The sequence below is a fragment of the Mauremys mutica genome, chromosome 3 (genome assembly GCF_020497125.1).
Source record: "Mauremys mutica isolate MM-2020 ecotype Southern chromosome 3, ASM2049712v1, whole genome shotgun sequence".
NCBI classification, from domain to species: Eukaryota; Metazoa; Chordata; order Testudines; family Geoemydidae; genus Mauremys; species Mauremys mutica.
Window position 1 is genome coordinate 166,906,624 of NC_059074.1, and position 17,315 is coordinate 166,923,938.

A 17,315-nucleotide genomic window follows, 5' to 3' on the forward strand; every position below is an offset into this window, starting at 1 on the left:
GTTTTGGCTGGAAGCTCCTATTGTTTTAGCTACCTAATTCTATAAATGAGCGTAATGACTTCTTACAGCTATCGTATTTGAAGGGCAACAGTTACACCCTCCCACTTCCATGAGGTTTTGCCCAACTCATTAAAGGCCCGTTTATGCTGATTGAATAGTGTTGTGTAAAGGACATGCTTGGGCAACTTGCCTTATCTTTGCATCAGTTTCTCCAGCTATAAGAAGGGGGAGAACACTACTTGCCTACCTCACAAGGGCTGATATGAGTCTTAGGGCTTGTCTCCACTTAAAATGCTACAGTGGCACAGCTTTGCTGCTGTAGTACTTCAGTGTAAAAGCAGCAAAGAATCCTGTGGCACCTTATAGACTAACAGACGTTTTGCAGCATGAGCTTTCGTGGGTGAATACCCACTTCGTCGGATGCAAGTAATGGAAACTGAGCTGATGGTGTCAAATTTGCAGATGAACTGAAGCTCAGTAGTTTCTCTTTGAAGTCTGGTCCTGAAGTTTTTTTGCTGCAGGATGGCCACCTTAAGATCTGCTATTGTGTGGCCAGGGAGGTTGAAGTGTTCTCCTACAGGTTTTTGTATATTGCCATTCCTAATATCTGATTTGTGTCCATTTATCCTTTTCCTTAGAGACTGTCCAGTTTGGCCGATGTACATAGCAGAGGGGCATTGCTCCACGAAAGCTCATGCTGCAAAACGTCTGTTAGTCTATAAGGTGCCACAGGATTCTTTGCTGCTTTTACAGAACCAGACTAACACGGCTACCCCTCTGATATTTCAGTGTAGACACTACCTAAGCTGACAGGAGGGAGTTTCCTGTCCATGTAGGTAATCCACCTCCCCACGAGGTGGGAGCTAGCTTTGACAGAAGAATTCCTTTGTTGACCTAGCACTGTCTACATCGGGACTTAGAATGGCTTATCTACATTGCACAGGGGGTTCAGATTTTTCACACACTGACCAACATAGTTTAATCTGAACTAATTGTCTAGTGTAGACCGTGCTTTAGTACCTTAACATTTGAAAAGATCTCCGGATGCTGTGTAGTTAAAATGTACTATATGCAGAGAGCCATCAGACTGCATTGTCACTGAACATATGCTATTGTTACTTGGGGAGTGTGGGAGAAAAACAAACAGCATATAGATTTCAAAATAGCCAATGGGTTCCAGAAACAAACTTAGGGAACATAGAAGCCTAACAGCATCTTTCACGTATATAGGGGTAGGCAACCTATGTATGCATGCCGCCTTTGGCATGTGAGATGATTTTCAGTGGCACTCACTGACCGGGTCCTGGCCCCCGATCCGGGGGGAGGGGGGGCGCTCTGCATTTTAATTTAATTTTAAATTAAGCTTCTTAAACATTTTAAAAACCTTATTTACTTTACATACAACAATAGTTTAGTTCTATTTTATAGACTTATAGAAAGAGACCTTCTCAAAACATTAAAATGTATTACTGGCACGCAAAACCTTAAATTAGAGTGAACAAATGAAGACTCGGCACACCACTTCTGAAAGGTTGCCGACCCATAACATATACTATACATGCATATCCTTGCTTAAGCCAAATAGATGTGCTATAGCAATATGAAATCAAAGGAACTGGGTAACTTTACAGGTATGTCTAGAAGTTTATTGACTGGTGTTAAAATAAATAAGTGTTTTATTATAAATGAGTGTTGTGATCTCTTGATGTATTGAGGCAATATATAATATTCAGTGATCTTTAGCAAATCTTGAATGTAATTTCTTAGGGTTAGAGAGTATGTCTGCCGCTGTGATGAAGTCAGCACCCACATGCTGATGGTGAGTAATAATTTAATAGGGCACATAGGAAGAGCCTTAAAACAGCTGTGATTCAGTAAACAATCCTTCAAATGTATATTATTTGATTTTCTGAAGGGTCTTAAATCTGCTTGTATAGATTGAACCTACATTAGCTCTCTGTTCGTACACTGAATGGCTCCAACTTTTCAAATTGATTAGCCTCCAACATTGTGCTTTCACCAATTAAGTGTTCCAACCCTATAGTCTTAAAAAAAAATCTTTCCTACTATGAGTAAAGAGTGCACATAAAGCTGAAGAATGAGATGATTCTCTGTAAGAAATATGAGCTAGTGTGCTTGAGAAATTTTGTTTTATATCCGGAAAAAAAAGCCAGTACATTACTCTTTAAAAAATTCACCTACACACAGTCTGACAAATCTGAGGAGTTCTCAAGCAGCACATGGGCTGGTGTATGCAATTTCTAAATTATTTTCAACATGTGTACCCTTAAAAGTAAAGCAATAAAGTGCTGAATGAGGAACAGTTTAGGAAGGAACTGTGTAAACTTCCTTCACTTACCTCTGTCAATTCACCTTGCTATTGATTAGCCACAACATTACTGGCCAGTTCCAGACTTCACTTTAGCAGACTGCTAATCGCAGCATAGATTTTTCTGAGGTGCACAAATCAGGACTAGGATGAGGCTATCCAACTCATTTTCAAGTGTAAATACAGTCAGGATTTTGAACCCAGGCAATTGTCTCCAACAGTGGAAATTGAATGGAAAAAGCTAGTGCATTGTTCCACAGTGCACACTTCCTAATGAGACAACGGGTACCTTTACTGACAGTCTCAACAGGTACATCAGGAATAAATGGGTCTAGAGACTAAACTGTCCTCATCCGCAGAGCTAATCCTAGCAGATCAGAGTTGAGGTGCATTGGTGAGGTGGAAAATTTACAAGTAACTTCATTAATTTGCATAAAATGTGACAGCTGCACAAAGCTCAGCAGCTATGCTTGGGAGAGGATTACTCCTCACCCATCTCCCCATCCCCACCCCTAGTAAAGCAGCTAAGTTACTTAGGTTGGACAATGGATTTACTCCTAAATCATAGAACCCAGCACCCCTTTTATATTTCAGAACCAAAATAAAGAAATGTTTCATTAACAACAGGGTCAAAAATGGAATAAAAGTTCTAGAATAGAGGTTGGGTAGCAGTTACATTTTCATGTTCCTTTGACATTTTTATATGTAATATATGCTGTAGTTAAAAATAAAACTAGTTATAATATTAAAGTTACAATGTCAAGTGCTCAGAAGTGAGGAAATACCATGATTATGGTTGCCTGTGAAACCATCATTCTGCCTCTTTCTGTGTATTCTCTCTCAGCCTCTAGTTACATGATTACATGCTACTTTCTCCCACAGGGATCATCTGTGGTGTTTGAACCCAGGCAAGACCTTTAGATGCATGGCACAGACCTGTTCCACTTGAGCTAAAGAAACAGCCTGTAGTAGAAGTAGACTGTTCTTCTCTGAGTGGACCACCTTCTAAAGGGGAATAAGGCATTTTGCCACAGGGCTGCACAATAATTTCTGAAACGGGTGGAATGTTGGGCACCAGGATTCCTGGGTTCTGTTCCGGGCTGAGTGTAGTCTAGTCATTATATCACTGGTTAGAGACAAGATAGCCAAGTCCATAGATTTGGGTCTGAAGGGCAGTGACTGAGTGAATGAGACTTGGCTCTGTCATATTGGAGAGCTCAGTTCTATTCCCAGCTGTGACTGAAGTGACCTTGTGCAAGCTCTCTTGCCTTATTTGTAAAATGGGAAGAATGATATTTGTCTGCCCACCTCTTGGGGTATGGGTATGAGTCAGTTAGCAGTAATGATTGTCTGCTGGATCCCAGCCCAGTGCACCTTCCTGTAGGCCAAAAGGTGTTCTGAGGGGGAGGATCTCTCTCCCTTATGCCCTCTGATCTGAGTGCAGGCAGGTGTGACAGGACTACCAAATATATGAGTGTCACGCAGGTCTACACAAGGCATTTGGCTTTGCTCCCAAGTATCCCCCATGTGACTCCCTTACTCCTCTACCTCTGCCTATCTGCAGTGCAGAACTGTACTGGTTTCACTTTCAAGGGCCTCTGCACCCATAAATGGAGGGGTAGGATTTATCCCTAAACTCCCATTTCTTCAGTGCAATTTCAGTTGATGTTTCCAACCTATCAGTACTGTAGTTTTTCTTTCTCTCTAACACCCATGGGCGGCAGGTTATATATTTGTGTGGGGCCCGGGCCCCAGCAATATTCAGGGCTGGGCACCCTGCTCCAGCAATAGTTGGAGCTGGGTCTCTTCCCGCCCCCCCCCCGGTCCTGCCTGGATCGGCCCCGGCCACCGCAGGTCTCCCCCTGCCGCCGCGACCCTGCCTGGAGCAGGTCCCAGCCCCCGCCTGCCACTCCCCCTCTGCGTGTCCCCCCCCTGCCGCGTTGTGTTGCGTCCCTGCCTGACAGAACGCAGCGTGCCTCTCCCCTGCCTGCTGCCCGGAGGGCTCCCAGCAGATTTGCTGTCTGCTGCCGCAGGGTCCTAGTGCCTGCCCTCCGCCAGTACTGGCAAGGCAGGCTGCCCTTACCCTGAGCCTCTCCAACCCCAAACCCTCAGCCCCAGCCAGAGCCCTCATTCCCCCCGCACCCTAATCCTCAGCCCCAGCCCTGAGCACCCCCACATCATGAACCCCTCATCCCCCTGCACCCTAATCCTCAGCCCCAGCCAGAGCCCTCATCCCCCCGCACCCTAATCCTCTGCCCCAGCCCTGAGCGCCCCCACATCATGAACCCCTCATCCCCCCGCACCCTAATCCTCTGCCCCAGCCCTGAGCGCCCCCACATCATGAACCCCTCATCCACAGCCCTCACCCCACACTCCAAACCTCTGCCCTAGCCCTGAGCCCCCTCCTGCATCATGTACCCCTCATCCTCAGCCCCACTGTCCTCACCCTGCACTCCCTCCTATCCCCAAACTCCCTCCCCCTTCCCACACACCCCTTCCCAACCCCAAACTCCATCCCAAAGCCTGCACCCTTCACCTCCTCCTGCACATCCACCCCCTGCCCCAGCCCAGAGCCTGCACCCAGCACCCTTCCTGCACCCTAATCCCCAGCCCAGGATCTGCACCCCAGACCTCCCCCGCCGAGCCCCCTCCCAGAGCCTTAGGCAGGTGGGGGTGGAGTTGGGGGGGGCGGAGTTGGGGGCGGGTTCTGGGCCCCACCAAAATTTTTACAAACTTGCCACCCATGCTAACACCTATAACATCCAATCCAATCCATAAGAGTAAGTTAGAAGGTTTTGTAATGTTATATCTTGCTTGATCTAAACTTAATGCAAGTCAAGCAACAAAGAAAGACTTATGAGACTTTCAGGATCCACTTCCGCTGTGCTGCTTACAGGGAGACTTGAGTAGACTTGTATATAAGTTGCCTGGTGGTGTATCCATTCCCAAATCTCTGTCTGTCTGTCTATTCTGAGAAAGTAAGTTCCTGGGAGCAGCAATCATCCTCGTTTGGAAAGCATGTAGTGGGCATCACTGTAAATAAATCACGTTGTCCAAATGTTGCAGTTTCTATTACTGTGTTGCTTTTTAAGCAAATACATTGTTTGCAAAAGTATAATGTGAACAACATCCAGGCAGTGCAAAAGGAGAGAGGAAATGTTACTGTGAGAACCTCTTACTGTGGGCTCTGACAGCATGAACCTAGAGTACCATTTAGGGTGCAGGTTTCTGCAAAGCAATTCCAGGAAGAGGCTTATTTATGTTTGAGGGTTTTTAAAAAATCTGATGCATTTAATAAAATGCAATTGCTCACTGTGTTGGTTTTTAAAAAAACACATGTCCATGTTTTTCCGGGATGTGGGAGGGAGGAGGGAAACATCCTATTTTGGAAATATGTAGATTCTCATTTAAAAAAAAAAAGCAGAACAGCAAAGGTTGCATAACATCCAAGCACAACAGTACTAATACTGTTGCCTGGCAACCAGCAGGAAGTGTGTTGGAGAGCAAGCAGTGCTCAGATGAATGAACTCTGTTTTCAGCTGGCAAAAGTAGCTCTGCCATTAAACATGCTCAGCCTGCTTGTCTGAAACTTTGTGCTGAAGAGAGGCAAAGGAAGCACAGTTAGAGAAGGACAAGATTTACTGGTAACAGTGGCATGGCTGGGGATTCCCTATCCATACAGCAGAATCACCTAGCCGCTTCCTGCAGTCAAACAATGCCAGAGAGGAGTAGGCAGCTAGCAGGGCTGGTGCACGGTTCAGAGTCACCAGTTATCAACACATCATGCGGACACAAATTGTGGTGTTAGCCAGTTATGCAGTTAGGGGCACAGCACACAGCTGCATGGTGAAGACCTAAGAGCAGCAGCTTGGGGAAACTGACCCTGCTATCACAGACAAGAGGATCATCTCAGCAGTGTTCTTTTAGCTAAACGGGCCAAAGAGCAGGGAACTGCGTTGTTGCTTCAGAAATTAGCTTTCCTATGGAATATAGTAAAATACGGCACCTATCCACTCACTAGGCACAGTTGGCATTTTGACCATAAGATTCTGCTGGCTTATTTAACAACCAAAAAATGCATATCTTCACCATGAAGAAATTATACTGTAAATTAATTTCCTTTTTACTATCTTAAAATATCACATATCAGTTGTAATCAATCTAAGTATGAAGGGATCCATTGTAATGACCTACCCCTCTCTATTGGCTGGGGGATTGGGAATTGAAACAGTGTTCTTTTGCCATCCCCGGCTCTAAGGGAGGCAGGCGCTGACAGTTTGTTGGATTTTTAGATAATGTGATTTTGCCTCAGTCCTTTGGATGTCACACTATCTACCCACATAGAATAATTGTACATTTATAGCTCCCCCTGTACAAAGATCTTAAAACACTCTACAAATATTGGGTTCCATGACGTGCTGGTTAAGTAGGACAGCATGATCGTCATTTTACAGATGGGGAAACAGGTATAGAGAAATTAACAACGTTGCTGAAGGTCACACAGTTAAGCATTTGCTAGAGCCAGGAATAGCACCTAGAGCTCCTGGCTTTCATACCTGAACCTTATCTACACAACCCTCCTCTCTATGGCTCCTGAAGGTGAGAGACCAGCAGGATTTAAAGGAGTGCAACTCATATTCCCTTGAACTAGTTAATTTAATTACTCACCAGCAGGCAGGCTAACAAGGAAGAATATCTACCATAAATGCAAATATGGGCCATGGCCTCCTGCTTTGTGAGTGAGTGGGAGAGAAATTTAATAGACAAATAGAGCCTGGAGGAAAATCATGAGAGGAAAAATTGTGTTACATCAGACCTAATTTAACACATAGTTTTTGGTAGGCGTTGAAGTCTTTCTATTTCAAGGTGGGGTTTGAAATACCACGGAACTGTACTTCCTATTTAGCTGCCTGCAGTGTGATTATCTCACGGCTCACAGATAAAGCAGAACTGCAGCTGACATGAGATAGAGTTTGAAATATAAACTGTGCCTTTTGTTCACATGGGTTTTTTCCCCTTTCCATTGAGTTTCCCAACATGCCTCTGATGCACTTTGGAACAAGTAAACCTTTTGAAATGATTCTCTTTAACACAAAGAGAAATATCCTCCCCCTCCTTCCCCAGTTGTCTTTTAAAAGCAGGGCTCAATTTAAGCAGAGGCACACTGGCAAGAAAGAACAAAGGTGAAGCTTTTTGCTGTGAAAAATGTGAACTCTGTTGATAGAATCTCATAGCTTGTGCAGCAAAGGTGGTATAAATAAAGAGAGTCACATACAGTACCATAAAAGGCATTCAAACTATGTTGGCAGCAGTTCTCGTTCATGCTAATGATGTGCTACAAAAGGTTTGAGCTTTAAATCAAACAAAGAAAAGACAGGGAAATTCATCTTCAACTCTGGACTAATCTATTGTGTTTACACAGCACTGCCGTCATCACTGTGCCTCACTTCCTCCCTCTGTAACATGTAGCTAATCCTTCCCACCTTAGTAAAAAACTTTGAGATTCTCAGATGAAAAGTGCAGTGATTGCAAATTACCAGTCTATTTGTCCTTTGTTTTATGTATGAATCTAGTAAATAGTAATTGTGGAAGCATCCAAATTATACGGCAGTACTTCACATATGTTTGAAAGAGACACCGCTAAGGTATCATTTCTCCATGGGAAAAATGTCACAATCTCACAGACAAATGTTTGATTTGCAAACCAACAACTGCAATGATGAAAAATTAGCAAAATGCAGGGCATAGATAAATCAAAATGAGAGAGAAGCAAATGTTTTCATGCATGTAATCTGTGTGCTGTTCCACTATTGCATCAGAGTTCAATAGCTTTTACCTATAAAATAACCCAGAAAAATTGCAGATGTTTTTATCTGAAGACACTAGCCTTTTACTTCCTGCAGATCTGCTGAGGTGAGATTTGTATTTTTATTGGGAAAACAAGATAAATAAAAACAGATAATTTACTACCATGAAAAAAGTTTCCACGGTTCAGTTATGGTGAGGTTGCATAGGCCAGAGGCTTAGCAAATAAGACAGGTGACTGCAATGGGGCATGAAAGCACAGCTTAATTTAAACTAAGAACTGCCATCTGGTGGTGTTTGGTCTTACTAAAAATCTGAAATGATAATTAATTGCACTAAACTCTGAACCTATTTGAAAACAAAAATATGCAAAACAAACAAACATGATCATGGAAAAGCTTCATCTCTTGACAGCTCTTAGATTGCCAGCCTATATTAGCATTGTAAGTATTTTTACAGTGGTTTAAGCTTTATTATGTATTTTGAACGAATGCCATAGTTTGGAAGGACTATGTAAAATGGTTTTTACTTCTTTAAAGGAGATAGGAGGTAATCTTTAAGAGCTCTATTCAAACAGATTGGAATTAAATAGATTGTGGCTTGTGGGACTGCAGACAATGATGGAATTTAGAATCCAAACTTTGTATGCAGTGGGCCAGATCCTCAACTGGTGTAAATTGGTGCAACTCCCATGCCCAGCGGAGATATGCTGATTTACACCAGCTGAGAATCTGGCCCTTTGTTTATGGAATTCATACAGCAGGCTTGGGCAACAACTCACAGCAGAGCAGAATGCTGAGTCTCATCTTCTATCCCTGGACACAGGGGCGGCTCTAGACATTTTGCCTCCCCAAGCACAGAGGGTCCGCTGGTCCCGCGGGACCAGTGGACTCTCCTCAGGCACGCCTGCGGGAGGTCCACTGAAGCCGCGGGACCAGTGGACCCTCCGCAGGCAAGCTGCCGAAGGCACCCTGCCTGCCGCCATAGCGGCGACCGGTAGGGCGCCCCCCGCGGCTTGCCGCCTCGGGCACGTGCTTGGAGCGCTGGTGCCTGGAGCCGCCCCTGCCTGGACAGAAAATTGCCCCCTCCTCCCCCATTATGTTCAAGGTGCTGGACAAGAGCTAACATACAAGGGGAACGCTCTCCAGTCATGTGTGACAGCAGGAAGTTGCCTGGACATGAAAACATGCATGTTTCTTGTGACAGCAGGAGATCTGCACAGAGTCACTTGCAGTTTCTGTATCCTTATAGTTGTCCCCAAGCTTATGACTTTAGTGTTGATTGGGAGGCAAAATTTTCAAAAGTGAGTTAAGAGCCTAAGTTTCATTAAAAACAAAAATCAATAAAACGTAAGCTCCTAAATAACTTGGGAATTTAAAAAAAAGTGACTGTGTAGCTAAGAGCAAAATGATCTGTTTTCTGATCTTGCATTCACTTAAAGCCCATACAATCAAGGACATTCCTCAGACAGAATCAACATCTACACCTTTTTTTTGTCTTTGCTTCTGCCCCATTGCACAATCTGTGTCATGAGCTTTCAGCTGGTTGCTTACTATTTAGAAAGCAGAGGCTTGCGTCAATTAGTTTACAAACCATAGTGGCACGATGGTTCATGGACCTAGTCGCTGTAACACTGAATGAACCTCTCTGCTATAGGAATGATTTGTGGCCCCTCAGTGTCGTTGAATAATGAAACAGCTGGGGGGCTGATCTGGCAGCAGGATTTTCTACAAAGGAGAGATCACTAGCAGCATTATAAAGCAATTATTGAGCAAACAGGCCAAACATTCAAAGCCTGGAGATATCACTATAACTCATGGACATGAGTGGAGATTGCTACAGAACTGAGTGTGTGAGGTTACCTTATGCTATTAAACTAGCTATATTTCAATCCCGAGGTAGTCGCCCTTCAGTAGTGAATGAACCATTTATTTTATATAATTTATACACACACAGCTTGTAAAAGGCCTTGGATCAATCTCAAAGAACATATTGTCAGTGAGAGCAACATCTGATTACTAAGAGTTGGGGTCCTGGCCTGGAACAGCAAGCCTTCAAGTCTATGCCCTACTTATCACAAGGATAATCTACTGCTAATCCAGTTTTTAGACAGAATTACAGGCAAAGTGAAGTTTTGTGGGCAGCAGAGTCTGTATTTTGTTCTGCAAAAGGCTGCATTTTGCCATATGTGTATGTGAAAGGATGCACTCTCACAGTCTCCATCACTTTAATTATTCAATAGAATACGCACAAGTGGCTAGACTTTCCGATGAAAGGGTTGAAAGGGTGTGGGAACATGTTCTGGTACTTCCCACACACCTACATTATGCTGATACGCAGCAATGCGGCAGGGTATGTATCATTTCTGCTGAATAAGGCCTTAGAGAATACAGTCAAGTCTCCACCTAAATCTTGCTTGCATTGTGTCTTCTCGCTAGCATAATTTTGCCTCCAGGACCTGCAATAATTTTCATTGCTAATTCTGAGCCGCACTTGTCTAAAAGTATATACTGGGGAATTTCTGTGTTGTAAGACCTTGCTCCTATTTATACACAGGGAAGGAGCTCTAGTATATTATGAAATGTAAATGTAGTATTTGTAAACTTGATTGAATTTAAACTTATAAACTTGGCCCAGTTAGAAAGTGTAGGAAAGAAGCATTTCAGCATGGCAGCAAAGCCGTGGGGGCTAAAACTGGGTAGTGCTCTTTTGAAAGCCTTGTTTAAAATTTGAAGATGTTAGGAAACTAGGTGCCCCCAAGGGGACTGGGACAAGTGACCATCTGCTGGCCACATGAGGTACGTGAAGTGAGATTGGTCTTAGGCTAGGACTTAGCCTAAGGTGCCACGCGTCCACCTCACAAAAAACAAACCAGTCATGGTGCCACAACTGATCAAGTAGCAGCTTTGTTGCCAGGGGATGAGTAAGCCTGAATACTAGACCTCTTTGCTCTAGAAATGGTCTCTTCACATAAGGGTAGTTTGGGGAAGCTTTTGCCCCTGGGGTATCTGTACTACGGCTAAGCAGAGCTCCAGGATCCAGGGCTGTCAAGCACGCTCTTCTGACAAGCACTAACCTCACAAGAGTGCTTTTCAAATGAACGCCTCTTCTCCCCACCCCTAAGAAAATTATAGTACAAAGATATCAGGAATGGAAATGTGGTAGCAAGACAGCGAGTGCTTAGCTGCTGCAGGAATACACATGATAGGACAGAGTGTAATATCATTTACATAAATCCAAAAGTGAGATAGGCCCTTCTCAGCCAAGGAGTAAGAAAAGGTCACTGCCACAAGGTGCAAATATTAGTCACTATACACTGCTCTACAGCCAAAATGCTTCTGAAATAAATGTAGTCAAACTTTACTAATTCTGGGTCACTGAGAACGAAAATGATGCTTAAAATTGTTGATTGGCTCTAGTTTTTCTGTTTAGCCAAAGTGAGCAGAGATGCCTCGTACTTGTGTGAACAGTGCAGATAACTTCTGCTATGTTTGTGGTGAAGTGACTTTTGCATCACAAAAGCGCAATATAACCACTATGGTTAAGAAAGCCTATCACCTTTATTTTGGCTGCAAAATTGGAGATCAGGACAAGAGGTGGGCCCCACACATATGCTGCAACACTTGTGCAACAAATCTTCACCAGTTGTTGAAGAGGAAAAGGAAATCTATGCCTTTTGCAGTGCCAATGATTTAGAGAGAACCAACCGATCATACCAGCAATTGTTACTTTTGCATGGTGCCTCCAGTTGGGAAAGGTGTGTCAAAGAAGAAAAAGTGGACTGTGCATTATCCAAACATTCCATCAGCTATACGCCCAGTACCCCACGGAGAAGGACTGCCGGTTCCTAATCCACCAGAATCATTCTCACTTGAGTCAGACGAGGAAGAGGATGAAACTTCTGGTCCTGAACCATCAATGTCACAGAACCCACATTTTCTCCCACCTCCTCCTCTGAACCACACCTCATAACACAAGGTGAACTGAATGACCTTGTCAGGGATTTGGAACTACCCAAGAGTAAGGCAGAGCTGTTGGGCTCCAGACTACAGCAGTGGAATCTGCTGGCAGGTGATGTTAGGGTTTCCATGTTCCGTGACCGTCAAAAGGATCTTGTCCCATTCTTCTTCATGGAAGGTGATCTTGTAGCCTGCAACAACATCGATGGTGTGATGGCAGCCCTCAACATCGTTCACGATCCAGATGAGTGGAGACTGTTCATTGATTCATTGAAGACGAGTCTTAAAGCTGTTTTACTGCATAATGGCAATGTTTTGCCATCAATTCCAGTTGGTCATGCAGTCCATATGAAGGAAACCTATGACAACATGAAACAACTTTTGAGGTGCATAAACTATGACCAACATCAGTGGCAGCTTTGTGGTGATTTGAAGGTTGTTGCTCTCTTGCTTGGTCTGCAGACTGGATACAAAAAGTACTGCTGTTTTCTCTGCGAATGGGATAGTCGTGCAAGAGATTCCCACTACAACAAGAAAGATTGGCCACTCCGACAGTCATTGGAGCCTGAGAGGAAAAGTGTTCAGTATCCACCACTTGTTGAATCAAGGAAGATTTTGTTACCACCCTTACACATCAAGCTGGCTCTGATGAAGAACTTTGTCAAGGCCATTGACAAAACACAAGCAGCTTTCAAGTACCTCCGTGGAAAATTTCCAAGGTTAAGTGAAGCTAAGATAAAGGAAGGTGTCTTTGTTGGTCCTCAGATTAATGAACTTCTTCGAGATGATGCATTTGACCATGCACTGCGTGGCAAGGAAAAGGCGGCATGGAAAGCCTTCCAGTTAGTGGCAATACATTTTCTCGGAAACAACAAGGCAGACAACTACAGGTTGTTGGTGGAAAACCTCCTCAAGGCATACAAAAGCCTTGGTTGCAACATGTCACTAAAGATACATTTTTTGCACTCTCATCTAGATTTTTTTCCACCGAACTGCAGAGCAGTGAGCGACGAGCCCGGCGAGCGATTTCACCAGGACATTGCAACAATGGAGAAACGCTATCAGGGCAAATGGAGCCCATCAATGCTTGCAGACTATTGCTGGACAGTGACAAGAGATGCTCCATTTAATGAATACAAGAGACAAGCCAAGAAGCGCTGAGTAGACACTGAATAGGACTAAACTATGTACATAATAGTTTTTTGCCTTTTGTTTCATAATAAATTTTAGTTATATAACCCTTTTGCTGATTTTTAAAGTGTTACATAAACAGGACAGGTGAAATATTATCATGTAAAGCAACCATAAACACATGAAAAGACCTAGGTTTACAATTTATGATTAAAACTCTACTATCTACACAATATACATAGACATAAAATGTAAAATCTTAAATATCTTAGAAACAGTAGCCAATCAGTTGTTTTAATTGTCATATTTGAATTCAGCACATCAAAATACATAATAAATAGCACATTTTATCTCTGAAGCAGATGACTTCTCAAAAATTGTAGACCAGTGTAATCTGAAGAAGAGCTCTGTGGAGCTTGAAAGCTTCTCTCTCTCACCAACAGAACTTGGTCCAATAAAAGACATTACTTCACCCACCTTGTTTCTCTAATACAGGGGTGGGCAAACTTTTTGGGCCGAGAGCCACATCTGGGTGGGGAAATTGTATGCAGGGCCGGGGCGGGGGTTGGAGTGCAAGAGGGAGTATGGGATGTGGGAGGGGGTGTGGTGTGCAGGAAGGGGCTCAGGGCAAGGGATTGGGGCACAGGCGGGGTGCAGGGCATATGAGGGAGCTCGGAAGGGGGTTGGCGTGCAGGAGGGGTGCCGAGTGCGAGAGGGGGCTCAGGGCAGGGGGTAGGGGTGCAGGAGGGGTGGGAGGTGCAGGCAGAGGGCTTAGGACAGGGAGTTGGGGGGCGGGGGGCAGGAGGGGTTCGGGCTCTGGCCCGTGCCACTTACCTAAAGCGGCTCTGGGGTGGCAGCGGTGCGAACCGGGGCCAGGGTAGGCTCCCTGCACGCCTGCCCTGGCCCCACGCTGCGCCGTTCCGGAAAGCGCTGTGGCCCCTGGGGGAAGGGGGGGTGGAGGGCTCCGCATGCGCTGCCCTTGCCGCGCCTCCAGGTACCTCCTCCAAAGCTCCCATTGGCCATGGTTCCCCGTTCCCAACCAATGGGAGCTGCGGGAGGCAGTGCCTGGCGGCAAGGGCAACACATGGAGCCCTCTGCCCCCTCGCCCCTGGGGGGCTGCAGAGAAGTGGTGCCGGCCGCTTCTGAGACCAGTGTGGGGCCTGCAGCACCACGGGGGGCAATCCCACGGGCCGGATCCAAAGCCCTGAGGGGCCGGATCCGGCCCGTGGGCCGTGGTTTGCCCACCCCTGCTCTAATATCTTGGGGCCAACACGGTGACAACATTGCAAACAACTATGACCTAGGCATGATACTTAACTTTAACCGCCAAGCCCATGCTATACAACATCAAGCCATTTTTATTGCTACTATTTCCTTTCTGACATACATTAGTGTTTCCATGATTGCTCCTGGGTACTGCTGCAGAGTCTGTCAGGGACTAATTGCCACGTCTTAGCAAATTCCTTTTCGGTTAGGAGGAAGTTTTCTAATGCCTTGTTCCTCTGAATTGTACTTTGATACTTAGCACTTACATAGTAGCTTTCACCTAACAATCTCAAGCCACGTTACTTAGGTGAATAACCATTATTGCCATTTCATAGATGGGGAAGCCAACGCACAGGAATCAGAGTCAGATACAGGAATAGTGCCTAGACCTCATGCCTCCCACTCCCTTGCTCTTACTGCTAAACAATGCAGCTGCTCTGGAATAAGTATCTGAAAGGGAATTTTATTGTCTACTTTCTTACCTGTGTCTCGTATAGAGTTTGTTGTTGACTTTAGTTTGATTCTTGCATGGTCAGGCATCTCTTTTGTCTACTTCACACGATTGCTTCATTACTCCTGTCTAAAAATGATTGCACTTTAAACTTCTGATGATGCAACTTTTCTAACTTTGTTACCTACCCACCAATGAGGACACACGACAAATGCACCTACAGCAAAATGCAGAGCCTGCTCAAGCAAATCAAGGCTTGTTTTATTTTTTATCTGTCACATGGTGTTTTCTGGAATCCATTGGATTTCATAATCACACTTGGTAAACACTCTCCCCCTCTTCCCTCAGTATATCCAAGTAAGTTGGTGACAGAGAAAATAATGGTGACACTGAATAATTCAAGAATGTGGTATGACAATATTTGCTAAACTCATGTCAACACAGCAAGGCCTCCTGGCCTACTCTGTTATTGCTGTAATGTACAGTCTGAGCCTGGGCTATAGTACTACAGGGAAGGGTGGGTTTATTTGATTACTATTAAATGATTTTATAGATGCAAGTTAAAATACTTTCTGCAAGAACAATAATAGAAAAATAAACTGAAGTGAGGTTTTATTGCAATGATGAAACAATTGGGAGGGTGAGAGCCAAGAATAACAGGAATGTCTTGTTGTGTAGGCATAGGTATTACAACAGAAGAATTCTATATTCTGCTAGGTCAATTTGGCCTTTATTTATTTTGAAATATACAAATTAAAGGGCATACTTATCCCTGTGCTCTGAGCACCCTCAGCATTAAATACATGGACAGTAGACCTCCCAAGCAACTAGACAGAAGCTATATGCTCTGTGATCCAAACCAAAAATCCAGGCAACTGGATAGCTAAAGCTTCACTACCTAACTATTCACCTCCTGCCCTGTCCTCCTGCACTTTTTCAGTCCAACCCTGGGGAAGCAATTCCCAAGCTGTAAGACCCCCCAGGAGACCTGCCAGCAGCTCCTTCTTATTGACACCAGTGGTATTATGGCAGGAGGGGGCAGGCTATTAAATTAATAATTGGAGATATACCAATCTCCTAGAACTGGAAAGGACCTTGAAAGGTCATCGAGTCCAGCCCTCTGCCTTCACTAGCAGGACCAAGTACTGATTTTTGCCCCCAGATCCCTAAGTGGCCCCCTCAAGGATTGAACTCACAACCATGGGTTTAGCAGGCCAATGCTCAAACCACTGAGCTATCCCTCAGGTATCCCTCACTTAGGCCTTTAAACTGCTAAATACTAATACCTAATACCTAAATAAGGAAGGGATTTTCTGACAATAGACAGTTCTTCAACCTACTAGAAACAGGCAGAATGAGATTGAGTGGCTGGAAGCTGAAGTCAGACAATTTCAGACTAGAAATAAGGTATAGATTTTTTAACAGCAAAGGTAATTACCCATGGGAACAACTTACCTAGGGATGTGGTGACTTCACCACCACTTGCAGTCTGTACATCAAGACTATATATCTTTCTAGGGGTACGTCTTTACTACCCGCCGTATCGGCGGGTAGCAATCGATCCCCGAACGCGCTCATGTCGACTCCGGAACTCCACCAACGCGAACGGCGGTAGCGGAGTCGACATGGGGAGCCGCGGACATCGATCCCGCGCCGTAAGGACGGTAAGTAATTCGATATAAGATACTTCGGCTTCAGCTACGTTATTCACGTAGCTGAAGTTGCGTATCTTATATCGATTTTCCCCCGTAGTGTAGACCTGCCCTAGAAGAGGTACTACAGCTCAAGCAGAAGTTACGGGTTTGATGCAGAAATTATTGGGTCCTGTGTTATGCAGGTGGTCAGATTAGATGATCATAATGGTCCCTTCAAAATCTATGAATATCTGCAGAAGCCTGGGATAACAGGATCTTTCTACAGTAATCTATTCATGGCCTCAGACTGAGAGTTATTTCCTTAACCTGAAAATGCAAAAAAAAATTACATAATTTTAAGAGATTTTTGTTCTGTTTAAAAACAACCAGTTGGAAGTTTAGAAATTCCCAAGCAGAATTTTGGTTTCATCTTCCTAGGTTCATGCTGCTTTAGTATTGTAGAGCTCAGGGCCGGCTCCAGGGGTTTTGCCACCCCAAGAAGCCAAAAAAAAAAAAAAAGCCGCGATCTGCGGCAATTCAGCGGGAGGTCCTTCGCTCCGAATGGGAGTGAGGGACCCTCCGCCGAATACCTGGACGTGATGCCCCTCTCCGGAGTGGCCACCCCAAACACCTGCTTGCTAAGCTGGTGCCTGGAGCCGGCTCTGGTAGAGCTCATGGTTAGAAAGCTACTAGCATTATTTCTCACCCCACCTCCCCTTTTCAAAGAAAAAAAAATCCCC

The 17,315-nt window shown here is 44.6% G+C and overlaps 2 long non-coding RNA genes across 5 annotated transcripts in view; one reads left to right on the top strand and one right to left on the bottom strand.

Annotated features, from left to right (window-relative positions):
• LOC123366559 overlaps window positions 1–15,115 on the bottom strand; it is a 49,983-nt gene extending 34,868 nt beyond the window's left edge. For all 3 annotated transcript variants that reach the window (XR_006578138.1, XR_006578137.1, XR_006578136.1), the window contains exon 1: window positions 14,973–15,115. This is a non-coding gene — a long non-coding RNA (uncharacterized LOC123366559). The remainder of the gene's footprint in view (window positions 1–14,972) is intronic.
• Window positions 1–17,315, top strand: part of LOC123366560 — a 66,403-nt gene that overhangs the window by 40,411 nt on the left and 8,677 nt on the right. The gene's annotated exons all lie outside the window — the stretch shown is intronic.